Source organism: Arachis stenosperma, chromosome 3, assembly GCF_014773155.1.
Source record: "Arachis stenosperma cultivar V10309 chromosome 3, arast.V10309.gnm1.PFL2, whole genome shotgun sequence".
NCBI lineage: Eukaryota > Viridiplantae > Streptophyta > Magnoliopsida > Fabales > Fabaceae > Arachis > Arachis stenosperma.
In genome coordinates, this window is record NC_080379.1 from 114,703,235 (window position 1) to 114,715,343 (window position 12,109).

Below are 12,109 nucleotides of genomic sequence, written 5' to 3' on the forward strand. Positions count from 1 at the left end.
ATCAAATCCCAATCAACCAGAAGGAGGGGCCAACAATAACCCACAACAAAGAAGAGTACTGGCTTCCTACACATTTGCAAATGCTAGACACTGTGGGAGAGCATTCTTACCCCCAATGTCAATGCAAACAACTTTGAACTAAAGCCACAACTCATCACACTGGTCCAAAACAACTGTTCTTTTGGAGGAGGGCCATTGGAGGATCCGAATCAACATCTATCTACCTTTTTAAGGATTTGTGACACTGTCAAAACCAATGGTGTGCCTCCCGACAGTTACAAGTTGCTGCTCTTTCCATTCTCTCTCAGAGACAAAGCCACTCAATGGCTAGAAACATTTCCAAAGGAAAGCATCAACACTTGGGATGATTTGGTGAGCAAGTTTCTTGCCAAATTTTATCCCCCTCAAAGGATCATAAGATTGAAGACTGAGGTGCAGACATTCACTCAAATGGAGGCTAAAAATTTATATGAAGCAAGGGAGAAAAGGTTGTTGCAGTTAAATGAGCTGGATGAATTTAGGCTAGAAGCTTATGAAAATACCAAGATATACAAGGAAAAAGCCAAGAGGTGGCATGACAGGAAGATCTTGAAGAAAGAATTCAAACCTGGGCAACAAGTACTCTTGTACAACTCACGACTCAAAATATTCCCTGGCAAGCTTAAATCTAAGTGGACTGGTCCGTATTTGGTAACTAAGGTCTTTCCTTATGGGAGTATTGAATTGCTGGACGAAGCAACAAAGAGTCGATTCACAGCAAATGGTCACAGAGCAAAGCTATACCTAGGAGGACAATGGGACAAGGAAAAAGAGGTTCAGAATCTAAACCCTTCTTGAAGTAAAAATAGAAGATGTCAAGCTAGTGACAATAAAGAAGCGCTTGTTGGGAGGCAACCCAACCTGAGGTAGTTCTCTTTTCATAGTTTTTTTTCAATAAAGAGGTTGAATAATTGGTATGCATTGCAAGGAGCTAAGTTTGGTGTTGCACACCAAAACAATTTAAGGGAGAATGAAAGATTCTAAGTTTGGTGTTCCACCAAAAATCTCATTTAAAAGCACATTCTCACCTCTTGCATAATGCTAGCTCCAAGCAATCGAACAAATTATTCAACTATTTAACTGCTTTCTAGCTTTAATCCCATAACCTTTAGCAAGAACACAAGGTTTCACATATGGTTAACTTGTTGCATCGGAGGTAGTGGCAATCAATTAAGTTTGGTGTTCACACACCAAAATAAATCCAAGAGCCACACTCAATTTATGCATACTAACCATACACTTAAGGGCTTGAGAAGCAAGCAACTTTTGAGAATGATGCAGGACATGAGTCAACAATTGAAGATATTATGCATCTTAACTCAAAGAGAACACAACAGAGGGAAGAATCAAAGGGCTGCAACTTCAAAGGTTGTATCTAAACTTAATCCTTGCTACTGTGAAGTGTTTTAACATGGGAACCATTATATATCCTGCTAAAGTGTTTATCTAGCTGCAAGTGAAGTTGTTTGATTAAGTATGATAATCTGCATGATGCTTGTCATTCATCACTTAGCTTGAATTTTGTTTTGTTTCCCATATGCTTGAATAAAAGAGAATTGTTTGAATTAGAAAGTAAATATCCAATGTTGCATAAGTTAGAATGGAAGTTAATGGTGGTGCATGTGTTAGATTAAATGCATAACTCATAAAATAATTGCTGCATAATGTCATTTTCATTAAAGTGTGAGCTAGCTTGCTGTTATGAAGGTTCCTATCAATAAAGAAAAAAACCCTTGAGAACAAAAATAAAATAGAAAGAAAAGGAAGAAGAAAAAGCCAATGTGGCAAGAAAAACAAAGAATAAAGGCTGGACACCAATAGCTTGGACCCTAGGACACATGCCTGTGGTGTTCTTGTACTAGGATATGCTTGGATAAGTAAATTCTAAGGGGTATTTTAAAACCTGGTCACTTAGATCAACTGATTTGGGATGGCCAATTGAAAGTCTACAATAAAGAGCAACCTAGATACAGAACATTTAGTTATCCAAAGAGATGCTGGGCATCAATGATCCTAGGAAGAAGTAGTGAGCCATGTGTCTGTGGTGGAAGATGTTGATTTAAAAATAAAGCCAAAGGCTACTACTACAACATTAGACACAAAGCCTTCAAGAATAATAAGCTTGATAAACAACATGAGAAAAGAAAAGTTAGCAAGGGAGCAAAGAAAGAATAAACCTTATAACAGCAAGTTTAGCAAGCCTTTGAGGAAGAATGTATATTATGTAACAGCAACAATAATTGAGTTATCATTATCTGCATAAAAACCCTATGAATCAAATTTTGCTATATGCCTAATAAGGATATGTTTTCTTTTCTTGTTCATTTCATTTTCTCTTAGTTTTGATGCTTGCTTGGGGACAAGCAAGATTTAAGTTTGGTGTTGTGATGACAGGTCATCATATACCCATTTTCAAGCTAATTTCACTTGTTTTATTAGTCTTTATGCACTTTCTTGCATCCTAAGTAAGTGATTTGGAGTGAAAATGCATAACTTCTTTAAATCAAACAACCACCATGAAATTAATGTTAACTCATGAGGTTTAAGCTGAATTTAATTGATTTTTAATTGATTTATAAGCCTTGTGAATTTAGTGATACTTTGAGTGGTTGTTTTGGTTTATTGTAGGTGAAGAAAGAAAGAAAAAAGGAAAGCGTGGCCCAAGAGAGAAAAAGTGTGGCGCATGGAAGGGAGGAAGCAAGCATTGCCCTCCACAAGGGCACACTGCCCTCAAGGAGGGCAACATAAGGAAGCAAACTTTGAGAGGGAACACTGCCCTGCCCTCCTCAAGGGCGGAGCACAAATTGGTGCCATGGATCAAAGGGAGCAAAAATTCTGCCCTGCCCTCCACAAGGGCAATATCGGGCTCATCAAAGGAATTAATTCAAGGGAGAAGCTCACCAATGCTTGCCACAAGGATCGAACACGGCACCATGAGGAAGCAAGGAACTAAGCCTTACTTTGGTGCCAAGAAAATCAAGGAAAAGAGGTAGCGTGCGCGTCACCCGAGTCTCGAACACGGAGCTTCAACCTTGGCACATTGCCCTGCCCTCCACAAGGGCAGGGCAGCATTTTTGGTGATGCACACACGCACACAAGACTGGCGCACCAAGGAGCTTCGGCAGCAACATAGCGCACGCACGGGCAACAAATCTGGCGCACCAAAAATTTCTGCCCTGCCCTCCACAAGGGCAGGGCAGCATCCTGCAGCACCAACTCGCACACTACGCTCGCACCAAGGCCGCACACATCAATTCCTGCCCTGCCCTCCACAAGGGCAGGGCAGCCTCCTGGAAGCAACTTTTCATGGGCTGAAAATTGGATTAAAAATCCAATTTAATTCATTTCTTCACCAAATCAAAAGCCCATCCAAATTCCAAAATCCAAGAATAGAAAGTGTATAAATAGGGGATAGTTTGATGTAATTAGGACCTTTCTTTTCACTTTTGACTTTTGAACCTTCTTTGGATTTTTGAACTTTCTTTTGAATTTTGGAGATTTCATTGAGAGCTAGGAACTAGGATCTCTGAGAATTGGGGAGGAGAATTGATCTCTCTTCTTCCTTGTTCTTGCTTGAGCATTTTTACTTTTCTTGTTTGAGTCTTGGGTGTTAAGAATTGAGGAAATTCTGTCTCAATCTCCACTCAAGAACTCTTTAATTTCTTCTCTGCATAATTAAGTTCAATTACATTCCCTTTACTGTTTCTTCTTCAACTTCTTGTTAATTGCTTTGAGAATTTGGATCTGGGAAGGCAATTGAGATCTAGACTTTGCTATCTAGTCTCTGGAGTCCTGAGATCACATCTTCCTTTTGGTTCTTCTGTGAACCTCTGCTGCAATTCAATTCCATTCTCTGTTTGAATTTTAAGTATTTCTAATTCATCTTCTGCTTTATTACTTGCTGCAATTTAATTTCCATTGCTTAAATTCTGAAGTCCCAATCCTCAAATCCCTTTTCATTATTGCAATTTATATTTCTTGCTCTTTAAGTTACTGCAATTTACATTTCTTGCATTTTAAGTTTCAGTCATTTAATTTCTTGTTCTTTAAGATTCAGCTCTTTTACTTTCAGTTTTCTTTAATTTCTGCAATTCATCCCTCTCCCTTTACATTTCCTGTTGTTTAATTACTGTTGGATACAAAACACTCAACCAATACTTGATTCGCTTGACTAAATCAACCACTAAACAAAAATTGCTCAATCCTTCAATCCCTGTGGGATCGACCTCACTCATGTGAGTTATTATTACTTGATGCGACCCGGTACACTTGCCGGTGAGTTTTGTGTCGGATCGTTTTCCGCACATCACTCTTCATCTCAAGAATCTGAACCTATCTTTACCCTTGTGTTTGGATTCTTACTTTTTCCTTCTTCTATTCGTTTCTTCTTCTTCTAACATAAAGGAATCTCTTTACTGTGGTAAAGAGGATCCCTATTATTATTTTCTGTTCCCTTCTATTTCATATGAGCAGGAGCAAGGACAAGAACATTCTTGTTGAAGCAGATCCTGAACCTGAAAGGACTCTGAAGAGGAAACTAAGAGAAGCTAAATTACAACAATCCAGAGACAACCTGACAGAAATTTTCGAAAAAGAAGAGGAGATGGCTGGTGCACGAAATTGTGATCGCTACTTTTACACAGAACAATCCCCGGTAATGGCTCCAAAGACTTGGTGCTCAATACCATGGCATAAACACAACTCCGCACAACTAACCAGCAAGTGCACTGGGTCGTCCAAGTAATAAACCTTACGCGAGTAAGGGTCGATCCCACGGAGATTGTTGGTATGAAGCAAGCTATGGTCACCTTGTAAATCTCAGTCAGGCAGACTCAAATGGGTATAGATGATGAATAAAGCATAAAGATAAAGATAGAGATACTTATGTATATCATTGGTGAGAGCTTCAGATAAGTGTATGAAGATGCCTTCCCTTCCGTCTCTCTGCTTTCCTACTGTCTTCATCCAATCCTTCTTACTCCTTTCCATGGCAAGCTCATGTAGGGTTTCACCGTTGTCAGTGGCTACCTCCCATCCTCTCAGTGAAAACGTTGCCTATGCTCTGTCACAGCATGGGTAATCAGCTGTCGGTTCTCGGTCAGGCCGGAATAAAATCCATCGATTCTTTTGCGTCTGTCACTAACGCCCCGCCTCCTAGGAGTTTGAAGCACGTCACAGTCATTCAATCATTGAATCCTACTCAGAATACCACAGACAAGGTTAGACCTTCCGGATTCTCTTGAATGCTGCCATCAGTTCTCGCCTATACCACGAAGACTCTGATCTCACGGAATGGCTGGCTCGTTTGTCAGGCGAGCACTCGGTTGTCAGGCGATCAACCATGCATCGTGTATCAGGAATCCAAGAGATATTCACTAAGCCTCGTATGCTTGTAGAACAAGAGTGGTTGTCAGTCACTTTGTTCATAAGTGAGAATGATGATGAGTGTCACGGATCATCACATTCATCAAGTTGAAGAACAGGTGATATCTTGGAATAAGAACAAGCGGAATTGAATAGAAGAACAATAGTAATTGCATTAATACTCGAGGTACAGCAGAGCTCCACACCTTAATCTATGGTGTGTAGAAACTCCACCGTTGAAAATACATAAGAGCAAGGTCTAGGCATGGCCGTGAGGCCAGCCTCCCAATAATCTAAGAACTAGACGTCCAAAGATGATCTAGAGATCTAAAGTGATCAAAAGATTCCTAGATGAAAATACAATAGTAAAAGGTCCTACTTATAGAAAACTAGTAGCCTAGGGTGTACAGAGATGAGTAAATGACATAAAAATCCACTTCCGGGCCCACTTGGTGTGTGCTTGGGCTGAGCAATGAAGCATTTTCGTGTAGAGACTCTTCTTGGAGTTAAACGCCAGCTTTTATGCCAGTTTGGGCGTTTAACTCCCATTTTGGTGCCAGTTCCGGCGTTTAACGCTGGAATTCCTGAGGGTGACTTTGAACGCCGGTTTGGGCCATCAAATCTTGGGCAAAGTATAGACTATCATATATTGCTGGAAAGCCCAGGATGTCTACTTTCCAACGCCGTTGAGAGCGCGCCAATTGGGCTTCTGTAGCTCCAGAAAATCACTTCGAGTGCAGGGAGGTCAGAATCCAACAGCATCTGCAGTCCTTTTCAGTCTCTGAATCAGATTTTTTGCTCAGATCCCTCAATTTCAGCCAGAAAATACCTGAAATCACAGAAAAACACACAAACTCATAGTAAAGTCCAGAAAAGTGAATTTTAACTAAAAACTAATAAAAATATACTAAAAACTAACTAAAAGATACTAAAAACATACTAAAAACAATGCCAAAAAGCGTACAAATTATCCGCTCATCACAACACCAAACTTAAATTGTTGCTTGTCCCCAAGCAACTGAAAATCAAAATAGGATAAAGAGAAGAGAATATGCAATGAATTTCAAAAATATCTATGAAGATCAGTATTAATTAGATGAGCGGGGCTTTTAGCTTTTTGCCTCTGAATAGTTTTGGCATCTCACTTTATCCTTTGGAATTCAGAATGATTGACTTCTTTAGGAACTTAGAATCCAGATAGTGTTATTGATTCTCCTAGTTAAGTATGATGATTCTTGAACACAGCTACTTCATGAGTCTTGGTCGTGGCCCAAAGCACTCTGTCTTCCAGTATTACCACCGGATACATACATGCCACAGACACATAATTGGGTGAACCTTTTCAGATTGTGACTCAGCTTTGCTAAAGTCCCCAATTAGAGGTGTCCAGGGTTCTTAAGCACACTCTTATTGCCTTGGATCACAACTTTATTTCTTTCTTTTTCTTTCTCCTTTTTTTTTCTTTTTTTTTTCGGTTTTTTTTTTTCGCTTGCTTTCTTCTCTTTTTTTTGTATTCACTGCTTTTTCTTGCTTCAAGAATCATTTTTATGATTTTTCAGATCCTCAATAACATGTCTCCTTTTTCATCATTCTTTCAAGAGCCAACATTCATGAACCACAAATTCAAAATATATGCACTGTTCAAGCATACATTCAGAGAACAAAAGTGTTGCCACCACATCAAAATAATAAACTGCTATAAATTCAAAATTCATGCATTCTATTCTTTTCAATTAAGAACATTGTTTAAGAAAGGTGATGGATTCATAGGACACTCATAACTTTAAGGCATAGACACTAATGATCATAAGACACAAACATAGATAAACATAAGCACTAAAATTCGAAAAAAAGAAAATAAAGAACAAGGAGATTAAAGAACGGGTCCACCTTAGTGATGGCGGCTTGTTCTTCCTCTGAAGGTCTTATGGAGTGCTTGAGCTCCTCAATGTCTCTTCCTTGTCTTTGTTGCTCCTATCTCATGATTCTTTGATCTTCTCTAATTTCATGGAGGAGAATGGAGTGTTCTTGGTGCTCCACCCTTAGTTGTCCCATGTTGGAACTCAATTCTCCTAGGGAGGTGTTTAGTGCTCCCAATAGTCTTGTGGAGGAAAGTTGCATCCCTTGAGGAATCTCAGGGATCTCAGGATGAGTGGGTCTCTTGTGTGCTCCATCCTCTTATTAGTGATGGGCTTGTCCTCATCAATAGGGGTGTCTCCCTCTATGTCAACTCCAACTGAATAACAGAGGTGACAAATGAGATGAGGGAAGGCTAACCTTGCCAAGGTGGAAGACTTGTCCGCCACCTTGTAGAGTTCTTGGGCTATGACCTCATGAACTTCCCTTCTTCTCCAATCATGATGCTATGAATCATGATGGCTCGGTCTAGAGTAACTTCGGACCGGTTGCTAGTGGGAATGATTGAGCGTTGAATAAACTCCAACCATCCTCTAGCCATGGGCTTGAGGTCATGCCTTCTCAATTGAACCGGCTTCCCTCTTGAATCTCTCTTCCATTGCGCCCTCTTCACATATGACTGTGAGGACTTGGTCCAACCTTTGATCAAAGTTAACCCTTCTAGTGTAAGGATGTTCATCTCCTTGCATCATGGGCAAGTTGAATGCTAACCTTACATTTCCGGACTAAAATCCAAGTATTTCCCCCGAACCATAGTGAGATAATTCTTTGGATCGGGTTCACACTTTATCATGGTTCTTGGTGATCCATGCATTGGCATAGAACTCTTGAACCATCAAGATTCTGACTTGTTGAATGGGGTTGGTAAGCACTTCCCAACCTCTTCTTCGGATCTCATGGCGGATCTCCGGATATTCACCCTTTTTGAGTGAAAAGGGGACCTCGGGGATCACCTTCTTCAAGGCACAACTTCATAGAAGTGGTCTTGATGCACCCTTGAGATGAATCTATCTATCTCCCATGACTCGGAGGTGGAAGCTTTTGCCTTCCCTTTCCTCTTTCTAGAGGTTTCTCCGGCCTTGGATGCCTAAATGGTTATGGAAAAACGAAAAAGCAACGCTTTTACCACACCAAACTTAAAAAGGTTTGCTCGTCCTCGAGCAACGAAGAAAGAAGAAGAGTAGAAGAAGAAGAAATGAGGAAGAAGGGAGTGGCTTATGTATTCGGCAAGGAGGGGGAGAAGTGGTGTTTAGGTTGTGTGAAAATGAAGGAGTGAAGAAGGGTATTTATAGGAGAGAGGGGGGATAGGGTTCGGCCATTATGGGTGGGTTTGGGAGGAAAGTGGTTTGAATTTGAAGGGTGAGGTAGGTGGGGTTTTATGAAGGATGGATGTGAGTGGTGAAGAGAAAGATGGGAGTTGATAGGTGAAGGGTTTTTGGGGAAGAGGTATTGAGGTGATTGGTGAATGGGTGAAGAAGAAGAGAGAGGTGGTGGGTTGGTGGGGATCCTGTGGGGTCCACAGATCCTGTGGTGTCAAGGAAAAAGTCATCCCGCACCAAATGGCATTCAAAATCACGTTTTGAGCCATTTCTGGCGTTAAACGCGGGCTGATGCCCATTCCTGGCGTTTAACGCCAGGTTTCTTGCCCTTTTCTGGCGTTTAACGCCAGTCTGGTGCCCTCTGGCGTTAAACGCCCAGAATGGTGCCAGACTGGGCGTTAAACGCCCAACTGCTAGCCTCACTAGCATTTAAAGCCAGTGGGTTCTTCTCCAGGTGTGCTGTTTTTCTTCCTGTTTTTCATTCTGTTTTTGCTTTTTCAATTGATTTTGTGACTTCTTATGATCATCAACCTAAAAAAAATAAAACAACAAAGGAAAATAGATAAAATATAACATTGGGTTGCCTCCCAACAAGCGCTTCTTTAATGTCAGTAGCTTGACAGAGGGCTCTCATGGAGCCTCATATTTTTCTCAGAGCAATGTTGGAACCTCCCAACACCAAACTTAGAGTTTGAATGTGGGGGTTCAACACCAAACTTAGAGTTTGGTTGTGGCCTCCCAACACCAAACTTAGAGTTTGGTTGTGGCCTCCCAACACCAAACTTAGAGTTTGGTTGTGGCCTCCCAACACCAAACTTAGAGTTTGACTGTGGGGGCTCTGTTTGACTCTGATTGGAGAGAAGCTCTTCATGCTTCCTCTCCATGGTGACAGAGGGATATCCTTGAGCCTTAAACACAAAGGATTTCATTCACTTGAATGATCAGTTCACCTCCATCAACATCAATCACAGCCTTTGCTGTGGCTAGGAAGGGTGCCAAGGATGATGGATTCATCCATGCACTTCCCAGTCTCTAGGACTATGAAATCAGTAGGGATGTAAGGTCCTCAATCTTCACCAAACATCCTCTACAAGTCCATGAGCTTGTTTTCTTGAGTTGCCTGCCATCTCTAGTGAGATTCTTGCAGCTTGTACCTCAAAGATCCCTAGCTTCTCCATTACAGAGAGAGGCATGAGGTTTACACTTGACCCTAAGTCACACAGAGCCTTCTTGAAGGTCATGGTGCCTATGGTGCAAAGGTATGAAAACTTCCCAGGATCTTGTTTCTTTTGAGGTAATTTTTGCCTAGACAAGTCATCCAGTTCTTTGGTGAGCAAAGGAGGTTCATTCTCCCAAGTCTCATTTCCAAATAACTTGTCATTTAGCTTCATGATTGCTCCAAGGTATTTAGCAACTTGCTCTTCAGTGACATACTCATCCTCTTCAGAGGAAGAAGAACTCATCAGAGCTCATGAATGGCAGAAGTAAATCCAATGGAATCTCTATGGTCTCATTTGAGCCTCAGATTCCATGGTTCCTCACTAGGGAACTCATGGAGGTCAGTGCACGCCCATTGAGGCCTTCCCAGTGGCGTCCACTTCCTCTCTTTCCTCTCAGATTCGGCCATGGTTATGGCTTTGCACTTTCCTTTTGGATTTTCTTCTGTATTACTTGGGAGAGTACTAGGAGGGAGTTCAGTAACTTTCTTGCTCAGCTGTCCACTTGTGCCTCCAAATTCCTAATGGAGGACCTTGTTTCAGTCATGAAACTTTGAGTGGTTTCGATTAGATCAGAGACCATGGTTGTTAAGTCAGAGGGGTTCTGCTTAGAATTCTCTGTCTGTTGCTGAGAAGATGATGGAAAAGGCTTGCCATTGCTAAACCTGTTCTTTCCACCATTATTGTTGAAACCTTGTTGAGGTCTCTCTGATTCTTCCATGAGAAATTTGGGTGATTTCTCCATGAAGAATTATAGGTGTTTCCATAGGGTTCTCTAGGTAATTCACCTCTTCCATTGAAGGGTTCTCAGGATCATAAGCTTCTTCTTCAGAGGAAGCTCCTTAGTACTGCTTGGTGCATTTGCATTCCAGACAGACTTTGAGAAATCAAATTGACTTGTTGAGTCAATCTTATTCTGAGCCAAAATGGCATTCAGAGTATCAATCTCAAGAACTCCTTTCTTCTGAACTTGTCCCATGTTTACAGGATTTCTTTCAGAAGTGTACATGAATGGTTATTTGCAACCATTTCAATGAGCTCTTGAGCCTCTGTAGGCGTCTCTTCAGATGAAGAGATCCTCCAGCAGAGCTATCCAAAGACATCTTGGATAGTTCAGAGAGACCATCATAGAAAATACCTATGATGCTCCATTCAGAAAGCATGAGGGACACTTTCTGATTAATTGTTTGTATCTTTCCCAAGCTTCATAGAGGGATTCACCATCCTTCTGTCTGAAGGTTTGGACTTCCACTCTAAGCTTACTCAATTTTTGAGGTGGAAAGAACTTTGCCAAGAAGGCATTGACTAGCTTTTCCCAAGAGTCCAGGCTTTCTTTAGGTTGTGAGTTCCAACCATATTCTAGCTCTGTCTTTACAGCAAAAGGGAATAGCATCAGTCTGTAGACCTCAGGGTCAACCCCATTAGTCTTGACTGTGTCACAGATTTGCAAGAACTCAGCTAAAACTGATGAGGATCTTCCAATGGAAGTCCATGGAACTTGCAATTCTGTTGCATTAGAGAAACTAATTGAGGCTTAAGCTCAAAGTGTTTGCTCCATGGCAGGGATAGAGATGCTTCTCCCATAGAAGTCGGGAGTAGGTGCAGTAAAGTCACCCAGCACCTTCCTTGCATTGTTGGCATTGTTGTTGTTTTCGGCTGCCATGGGTTCTTCTTCTTTGAAGAATCGGTCAGGTCCTCAACAGAGAGTTGTGCCTTAGTTCTCTTAGCTTTCGCTTCAAGGTCCTTTCAGGTTCAGGGTCAGCTTCAACAAGAATGCCTTTGTCTCTGCTCCTGCTCATATGAAAGAGAAGAGAACAAGAAAATGTGGAATCCTCTATGTCACAGTATAGAGATTCCTTGAGGTGTCAGAGAAAAAGAAAAATAGAAGAAGGAGGTAGAAGAATTCGAACTTGATTAGATAGAGTTGAATTGTGCATTAAGAAGGAGTGATACTCCATAAATAGAAGGATGTGAGAAGAGGGGAAGTAATTTTCGAAAATTAAGTAAAAGATTTTGAAAACATTTGAAAAACACTAATGATTTTCGAAAACAAGAGTGGGAAAAGGAGTAAAGTGATTTTTGAAAAAGATTTTGAAATTAGAAATTAAAAAGATTTGATTGAAAAACTATTTTGAAAAGATATGGTTGAGAAGATATGATTGGTTTTTAAAAGATGTGATTAAAAAGATATGATGAAAAGTTATGGTTTTAAAAAGATGTGATTGAGAAGATGATTTGAAAAACATTTTAAAA

At 40.7% G+C, this 12,109-nt stretch overlaps 1 non-coding gene across 1 annotated transcript; it reads left to right on the plus strand.

Annotated features, from left to right (window-relative positions):
* The first annotated feature begins 11,013 nt into the window (after nucleotides 1-11,013).
* On the plus strand, nucleotides 11,014-11,117 carry LOC130972128 (small nucleolar RNA R71). The gene has a single exon (XR_009083325.1). It is a non-coding gene; the product is annotated as a small nucleolar RNA R71 (small nucleolar RNA).
* The last annotated feature ends 992 nt before the right edge of the window (nucleotides 11,118-12,109 follow it).